Raw genomic sequence first — 10,126 nt, forward strand, 5'->3', positions numbered from 1 at the left:
TGCTGCAATGAACTTCGGATTCATTGCATGAATGAAAAAGTGCATGTATCTTTTTCAATTAGATTTTTCTTGGTCCTTGTAATTCTTATTATGCACCTCAGGTACAACTGTTAGCAAACTTTGGGGGGGGGGAAATCATAAGATTATTACTGACAGGTCTGAGTGTAGCAAACCTGAGGGCCACACAGCAAGGACACAGTAGAGAATGAGGTAGTGTGTGCCTGGAGTTCTACCTTTATTGGGATTGAGGGTGAGGTGCCTAGGGTTCAGCAGGTTCATTCTTTATTGTCAAATTTCTTTTTTTAAAATTATTTATTTAATTTATTTATTTATTTTACTTTACAATATTGTATTGGGTTTGCCATACATTGACTTGAATCTGCCATGGGTGTACATGTGTTCCCCATCCTGAATCCCCCTCCCACCTCCCTCCCCATAACATCCCTCTGGGTCATCCCAGTGCACCAGCCCTGCGCACCATGTATCATGCATCAAACCTGGACCAGCAATTCGTTTCACATATGATAATTTATATGTTTCAATGCCATTCTCCCATATCATCCCACCCTGGCCCTCTCCCAGAGTCCAAAAGACTGTTCTATACATCCGTGCCTCTTTTGCTGTCTTGCATACAGGATTATCGTTACCATCTTTCTAAATTCCATACACATGCATTAGTATACTGTATTGGTGTTTTTCTTTCTGGCTTACTTCACTCTGTATAATGGGCTCCAGTTTCATCCACCTCATTAGAACTGATTCAAATGCATTCTTTTTAATGGCTGTGTAATATTCCATTGTGTATATGTACCACAACTTTCTTATCCATTCATCTGCTAATGGACATCTAGGTTGTTTCCATGTCCTGGCTATTATATACAGGGTTGCAATGAACATTGGGGTACATGTGTCTCTTTCAATTCTGGTTTCCTCAGTGTGTATGCCCAGCAGTGGGATTGCTGGATCATATGACAGTTCTATTTCCAGTTTTTTAAGGAATCTCCACACTGTTCTCCATAGTGGCTGTACTAGTTTGCATTCCCACCAACAGTGTAAGAGGGTTCCCTTTTCTCCACACCCTTTCCAGCATTTGTTGCTTGTAGACTTTTGGATAGCAGCCATTCTGACTGGCGTGAAATGGTACCTCACTGTAGTTTTGATTTGCATTTCTCTGATAGTGAGTGATGTTGAGCATCTTTGTGTTTGTTAGCCATCTGTATGTCTTCTTTGGAGAAATGTCTGTTTAGTTCTTTGGCCCACTTTTTGATTGGGTCATTTATTTTTTTGGAATTGAGATGCAGGAGTAAAACTCTCACTGTTCACAGATGACATGATCCTCTATGTAGAAAACCCTAAAGACTCTACCAGAAAACTACTAGAGCTAATCAATGAATATAGTAAAGTTGCAGGATATAAAATTAACACACAGAAATCCCTTGCATTCCTATATACTAACAATGAGAAAACAGAAAAAGAAATTAAGGAAACAATTCCATTCACCATTGTAACAAAAAGAATAAAATACTTAGGAATATATCTACCTAAAGAAACAAAAGACCTATACATAGAAAACTATAAAACACTGGTGAAAAAATCAAAGAGGACACAAATAGATGGAGAAATATAACATCAGAAGAATCAATATAGTGAAAATGATATACTATCCAAAGCAATCTATAGATTCAATGCAATCCCTATCAAGCTACCAATGGTATTTTTCAGAGAACTAGAACAAATAATTTCACAATTTGTATGGAAATACAAAACCCCTCGAATAGCCAAAGCAACTTGAGAAAGAAGAACGGAGCTGGAGGAATCAATCTGCCTGACTTCAGTCTCTACTACAAAGCCACAGTGATCAAGACAGTATGGTACTGGCACAAAGACAGAAATATAAACCAATAGAACAAAATAGAAAGCCCAGAGATAAATCCACACACCTATGGACACCTTATCTTTGACAAAGGAGGCAAGAATATACAATGGAGAAAAGACAATCTCTTTAACAAGTGGTGCTGGGAAAACTGGTCAACCACTTGTAAAAGAATGAAACTATTAACACCTTCTAACACCATACACAAAAATAAACTCAAAATGGATTAAAGATCTAAATGTAAGACCAGAAACTATTAAACTCCTAGAGGAAAACATAGGCAAAACAATCTCCAACATAAACCACAGCAGGATCCTCTATGACCCACCTCCCGGAATATTGGAAATAAAAGCAAAAATAAGCAAATGGGACCTAATTAAAATTAAAAGTTTCTGCACAACAAAGGAAGCTATAAGCATGGTGAAAAGGCAGCCTTCAGAATGGGAGAAAATAATAGCAAATGAAGCAACAGACAAATAATTAATCTCAAAAATATTGTCAAATTTAAAACATATGAGCAAGAATTAAAGTGTAGGAAAGGAAAAGTAGGGTCACTCAGGTGGTCAGTTATCCAGGTCACCCAGGGCTTTCTACAAGGAGAATTTCATGGGTGGGGTAGTATAGTCTGGCTCATTACCTAGTTGTGTAGCTGGCAATGTGTTTATTCAATATGAATGTCTTTGAAGTAGATAACTGGGTAATCAAATGCTTAATTTCAAGCACTTACATTATAATTAAAAAAAAACTTATTGTCAGACACCTATACTACAGGTATGTAATACAGAATATATAATACTGTAGTAATATTCATTTAGTAATTGAAAGAATCAGATATATTAGTCTATGTGATATTCATTTTAATAAACTTATATTGATGGATAACATACACACAGAAAAGTACACTAATCACAAATATGGAGACCTATGAACTATCACAAAATGCTTGAAGCTGTGTAAATCCCACTCAAGACATGAACATTAGCAGAGCTCCAACAGCTGTCAAACCCATTATATGTCTTCCAAAACATAGCAACCATATTGGCTTTTAACACCATAGATTAGTTTAGTTCACTTTAAAGATTGCATACATTGAATTTTTCATAAGCAGTTTTTCATACATTTCTGCTTTGTGCCATGTTAGGTGTGTGGGTAACACTCAAAATCCTTCAAGCTAGGCTTCAGCAGTAGGTGAATTGAGAACTTCCAGATGTACAAGCTGGATTTAGAAAATGCAGAGGAACTAGAGATCAAATTGCAAACATCCACTGGTTCACAGAGAAAGTAAGAGAACTCCAAAAGATATCTTCCTCTGCTTCATTGACTACAAGAAAGCCTTTGACTGTGTGGATCACAACAAACTGGAAAATTCTTAAAGAGATAGGAATACCAGACCACCTTACCTGTCTCCTGAGAAATCTGTATGCAGGTTAAAAAGTAACAGTTAAAACCAGACACGAAACAACAGATTGATTTAAAATTGGGGAAGGAGTATGACAAGGCTGTATATTTTCACTGTGCTTATTTAACTTACACACAAGTACATCATGCAAAGTGCCTGGTTGAATGAATCACAAGCTGGAATCAAAATTGCTGGCAGAATTATCAATAACCTCAGATATGTAGATGATATCACTCTAATGGCAGAAAGTGAAGAAGAACTAAATAGCCTGTTGATGAAGGTGAAAGAGGAGAGTGAAAAAACTGGCTTAAAACTCAACATTCAAAAAACTAAGATTATGGCATCTAATCCTGTTACTTCAAGGCAAATAGAAGGGGAAAGGTGGAAACAGTTACAGATTTTATTTTCTTGGGCTCCAAAATCACTGCAGGTGGTGATTGCAGCCATGAAATTAAAAGATGCTTGTTCCTTGGAAGAAAAGCTATGACAAACCTAGACAGTATATTAAAAAGCAGAGACCTCCCTTTGCATACAAAGGTCTGTATACTCAAAGCTGCAGTTTTTCCAGTAGTCATGTATGGATGTGAGAGTTGGACCATAAAGAAGGCTGAGTCTCCTGAGCCTTTTCAGAAGGCTGAAAAATTGATGATTTCCTATCGTGGTGCTGGGGAAGACCCTTGAGAGTCCCTTGGACAGTCAGGAAATCAAACCACTCAATCCAAAAGGAAATCAATCCTAAATATTCATTGGAAGGACTGATGCTGAAGCTCCAATATTTTGTCCACCTGATGTGAAGAGCCACTCATTGGAAAAGACCCTGATGCTGGGAAAGATTGAGGGCAGGAGGGGAAGGAGGCAACAGAGGATGAAATGGTTGGATGGCATCACTGACTCAATGAACCTGACTTTAAGCAAACTCTGTGACACAGTGAAGGACAGGGAAGCCTGGTGTGCTGTAGTCCATGGAATCACAGAGCTGGACACAACTTAGTGACTAAACTGCAAACAAATGTTTGTAGGATTCATCAAGATTTGCTTATTGACATTGCTTTGTTAATTCTATGACAATGTACAATTTTACTTATCCATTCCACAACTGATAACTTATTTTCAGTTAATGAATACTATAAATAATGTTACTCTGAGCATTCCTATACATGTTCTTGGTTTACATATACTAGGTCTTATACCTAGAAGAATTTCTGAGTCATAGGTTTAAGTGTTGTTATAATTTTCCCAAAATACAAAGTGAGTTCCAGTAGTTCCAAATCCCTGCTAGCATGTAGAATTGATACTGAATGGGTATTTTTAAAATACTTTTGTTTAGTTTTTATAGTTTTGTTTCATAGGAAATTAGTGATAAACAAGCTAGTCTATCATCACTGGGTCAAACTACTTCCATGTAGATTTAACATTTTAAGAAAATTTAAAGATTCTTGTAATCAAAATTGATTGTTCAGAGGAAGCTAGTTTCTTAAATACCTGTATTAATTTACTAATCAGAAAATAAAATTATTGTTAGTTAAAACACTATTAATTTTATGGATAGACTAATAAGATGAAATTGTCCTTAAAGACTTGTGAAAAAATACAAGCAAATATCAATGTTTATTTCCATAATGAAATACATTTTAAATTCAGTGTAAAGGGCTCTGAGATACTTTTCAGTGCAGAAATTATTCCTCTTCCCTCCCAGACTTTGAACTCCTATGATGAGCATATGATCTATTTTTATCTATCTATCCATCTATCTATCTATTCATCCATTCATTGGTCTATCTGCATCTGGTTCCATCCTCAGAGATTCTGACTTCTTAACTCTGTAGTCTATAACAGGAGCAAAATGCCTGCAAGCATGATTCTTTCAAAAAGCACTTTTACTCAGTGAAAGAACAAAAAATTAGAAATGAAAAATGTGAATTGCAAGAATCTTGCATTTTTATACTCTGATAGTTGCTGTGTGATCCAATTAGTTGATTTCCAAGGCAGTACAATAATGGACTTGTGGTCTTGTAAGGAACATTTTGGGTGTCCCTGGTGGTTTGTACAATAAAGAATCTGCCTGCAATGCAGGAGACCCAGGTTCAATCCTTGGGTTGGGGAGATCTCCTGGAGAAGGGAATGCCAACACACTCCAGTATTCTTGTCTGAAAATTCCTTGGACAGGGGAGCCTGGCAAGATACAGTCCATGGGGTTGCAGAGTTGGACACGACTGAGCTTCTAACACACACACACACACACACACACACACACACACACACACAGAACATTTTTTAGCAAGTGGTGGACAAAGTCAATCAGCTTGACTTTAAAAATTTTTTTCAAATTATTCTTCTGGTGTATTTCCCCTATTCTAATTATATAAATTATTTTTATAAGTTGAATATGATTGTTCAGAAAATATTATGATCTAGAAGTTATTTAACAAAATATTTGATTTTAGTCAAACTCACTGATGAAAAGTATGCTTGAAATCCAATTATAAACAATGATCACCTAAGTTGATAAGGGGCTTTACAGATGGCTCAGTGGCAAAGAACTTGCCTGCCAATGCAGGAGTCACAGGTTTGATCCCTCAGTCAGGAAGATCCTCAGAGAAGAGAATGACAACCCAACTCCCAGTATTCTTGCCTGGAAAATCCCACGGATAAAGGAACCTGGTGGGTTACAGTCCATGGGGTCATACAGTGAGACATTGGGGTCGCAGAGTGAGACATGACTGAGCATAAACACACACACACACACACATGTTGATGAGATTATATTCTTAACAATTACTAAGTGAAAGATACATCATAAACTAGAAAATGATCTTTTTTTTACCTTTTTTTTTTGCTATTTTTACTGAAGTATAATTGCTGTATAAGATTATATAAATTACAGGTATACAATATAGTGATTCACAGTTTTAAAGGTTCTACTTTTTCATCAGTCAGTCAATCACTCAGTCGTGTCTGACTCTTTGCTACCCCTTGAACTGCAGCACACCAGGCCTCCCTATCCATCTCCAAATTCTGAAGCTTGCTCAAACTAATTTCCATCGAGTTGGTGATGCCATCCAACCATCTCATCCTCTGTCATCCCCTTCTCCTCCTGCCTTCAATCTTTCCTAGCATCAGGGCCTTTTCCATTGAGTCAGTTCTTTGTATCAGGTGGCCAAAGTATTGGAGTTTCAGCTTCAGCATTAGTCCTTCCAATGAATATTCAGGACTGACTTCCTTTAGGATGGACTGGTTGGATCTCCTTGCGGTCCAAGGGACTCTCAAGAGTCTTCTCCAACACCACAGTTCAAAAGTGTCAATTCTTTGGTGCTCAGCTTTCTTTATAGTGCAACTCTCATATCCATACATGACTACTGGAAAAACCATAGCTTTGACTACATGGACATTTGTTGGCAAAGGAATGTCTCTGCTTTTTAATATGTTGTCTAGGTTAGTCATAACTTTTCTTCCAAGGAGCAAGCATCTTTTAATTTCATGGTGGCTGTCACCATCTGCAGTGATTTTGGAGCCCCCAAAAATAAAGTCTGTCACTGTTTTCATTGTTTCCCCATATATTTGCCATGAAGTGATGGGAGTGGATGCCATGATCTTAATTTTTTGAATGTTGAGATTTAAGACAGCTTTTTCACTCTCTTCTTTCAGTTTTATCAAGAGGATCTTTAGTTCTTCTTCTGTAATACATTAATAGCATTGTTGATTGTAATCACCATGCTGAATATTAGATCTTCAGAACTTATTCATCTTATAGTTGAGAATCTGTGCACCTTGACAAACATCTCCCCATCTCCCCCATTCCTCATCTTCTGGAAGTCAGCATTTCTAATATTTATTTTTGTAAGTTTGGCTTTAAAAAAAAAATTTCTATATAAGTGAGAACCATATAGTATTTGTCTTTCTCTGTTTTACTTAGTATAATACCCTGAAGGCTAATCCATGTTGCTGCAAAAGGAAGGATTTCTTTCTTTTTGTGGTTGAATAATATTTCATTGCATATATATGCTCTAAATTTTCTTTATTTGTTCATCTATCACCTAGGTTGTTTATAAGTCTTGGCTACTATGAATAATGCTGCAATGAATATGGGTATATAGATATCTTTTCAAGATAGTGTTTTTATCTGCTTCAGATATATATACAGAAGTGTGATTGCTGGATCATATGAGAGTTCTATTTTCATTATTTTGAGTAACCTCCTTATAGCTTTCCATAGTAACTGCACCAATACACGTTCCCTCCAATAGTGTACAAGGGTTCCCTTTTATCCACATTCTCACCAACACTTGTTTCTTACTAAGAGACATTCTAACGTGTATAAGATGATATTTGGGGATTTTGATTTGCATTTCCCTGATTATTAGTGACTTTCATGTACCTGTTGGCCATTTTTATATCTTCTTTGGAAAAACATCTATTAAACTACTTTGCTTGTTTGAAAATCATGTTGTTTGGATATTCACTTATTTGTTTGCTATTGAGTTGTATGAGTTCCCTGTATATCTTGTATATTAACCCCTTATTGGATGGCTTGCAAATATTCCCCCTTGTTTGTAGGTTGCTTTTTTATTTTGTTGATTATTTTGCTGTGGAGAAAGCTTTTAAATTTGATGTAGTCCATTTGTTTACTTCTTGCTTTTGCTGGTTGAGCTTTAGGTATCATATCCAAAAAATTATTTGACAACACTAATATAAAGGAGTTTTTCCATATGTTTTCTTCTAGGATATTTACAGTTTCAGGTCTTACATTTAGTTTCTTAATCCATTTTGAGTTAATTTTTATGAGTAGTGTAAGATAAGGGTCCAATTTTATCACAGTTCTGTATCACAATTTTCTTGGAGATAGGTACTTCACAAGACAAAATCTTTCCAGCCTTTCCCATAATCCTGTCAGGTTTCTGTTGAGGATTCCCTCATTTTTATACAGGATACCACTCTTCTCACATTGCCCTGAGCTCAGAGTGCAATGTCAGTCTTTGTCTCCTGGCTGTCAGCCATCATGTATAGTGAAGTTTTAGGTCATATTGACTAGGAGCAGTGATCTCGACCACACTCAAATATTTCTGCACACTCCTTCCTGCCCACTGTCTGCTGATCCTGGCAGAGCCCACAGCTGAGATCTAATTCTTCCCGTACATCCTATTCCTTCTAAAAGACAGTTTATAGTTGATTATGGAAGAACAAATATGTCCATAGCTCTGCATTATCCATTGAGCTAAACCTGTACTAATCATCTCACACCACAGTGGTGTGGTCACTCACCTAGAGCCAGACATCCTGGAATGTGAAGTCAAGTGGTCCTTAGGAAGGATTACTATGAACAAAGCTTGTGGAGGTGATAGAATTCCAGCTGAGCTATTTCAAACCCTGAAAGATGATGCTATTAAGGTGTTGCACTTAATATTCCAGCAAATTTGGAAAGCTCAGCAGTGGCCATAGGACTGGAAAATGTGTTTTCATTCCAATCACAAAGAAGGGCAATGCCAAAGTTCAAACTACTGGACAGTTGTGCTAATTTCACATGCTAGCAAGGTAATGTTCAAAATCCTTCAAGCTATGCTTCAACAGTTTGTGAACTGGGAACTTCCAGATGTACAAGCTGGGTTTAGAAAGGGCAGAGGAACCAGAGATCAAGTTGTCAACATATATTGGATCATAGAAAATGCAAGGGAATTCTAAAAAAAAAAAATCTACTTCTGCTCTATTGACTATGTCATAGCCTTTGACTGTGTGGATCACAAAACACTGTGGAAAATTCTTAAAGAGGTGGGAATTCCAGACCACCTTACCTGCCTCCTGAGAAACCTGTGTGCAGGTCAAGAAGCAACAATTAGAACTGGTCATGGAAAAATGGACTGGTTCAAAATTGGGAAAGAAGTACATCAAGGCTGTATATTGTCACCTTGCTTATTTAACTTGAATGCAGAGTACATCATAAAAAATGCTGAGCTGGATGAAGCACAAGCTGGAATCAAGATTGCTGGAAGAAATATCAATAACCTCAGATATGTAGGTGATACTACTATAATGGCAGAAAGTAAAGAGGAACTAAAGAGCCTTCTGATTGAGGGTGAAAGAGGAGAGTGAAAAAACTGGCTTGAAACTCAACATTCAAAAAACTAAGATCATGGCATCTGGTCCTGTTACTTCATGGCAAATAGAAGGGGAAAAATGGAAACAGTGACAGATTTTATTTTCTTGGGCTCCAAAATCACTGTGGATGGTGACTGTAGCCATAAAATTAAAAGGCACTTGCTCCTTGGAAGAAAAGCTATGACAAACCTAGACAAATCTAGTGTATTAAAATATAGAGACCTCACTTTGCCAACAAAGGTCCTTATAGTCAAAGCTATGGTTTGTCAGTAGCCATGTACGGATGTGAAAGTTGGACCATAAAGAAGGTTGAGTGCCAAAGAATTGATGCTTTTGAACTGTGGTGTTGGAGAAGACTCTAGAGAGTCTCTTGGACAGCAAAGAGGTCAAACAAGTCAATCTTAATGGAAATCAGTCCTGAATATTCATTGGAAATACTGATGCTGAAGCTGAAGTTCCAATACCTTGGCCACCTAATGCAAAGAGCCAACTCATTGGAAAAGACCCTGATGATGGGAAATATTGAGGACAAGAGGATAAGGGGGAAGCAGAGGATGAGATGGTTGGATGGCATCACTGACTCAATAGACATTACTTTGAGCAAACTCAGGGAGATAGTGAAGGACAGGGAAGCCTGGCATGCTGTGGTCCATGGGGTCACAAAGAGTTGGACATGACTTAGCAACTGAACAACAACAGTCATCCCTTAATCATACTTCAACCCTTGCCCTCGTGTGGGGTGTTGGGAATGCATGATAGGAGAA

This window comes from Cervus elaphus, chromosome 16 (genome assembly GCF_910594005.1).
Source record: "Cervus elaphus chromosome 16, mCerEla1.1, whole genome shotgun sequence".
Taxonomy (NCBI): Eukaryota; Metazoa; Chordata; class Mammalia; order Artiodactyla; family Cervidae; genus Cervus; species Cervus elaphus.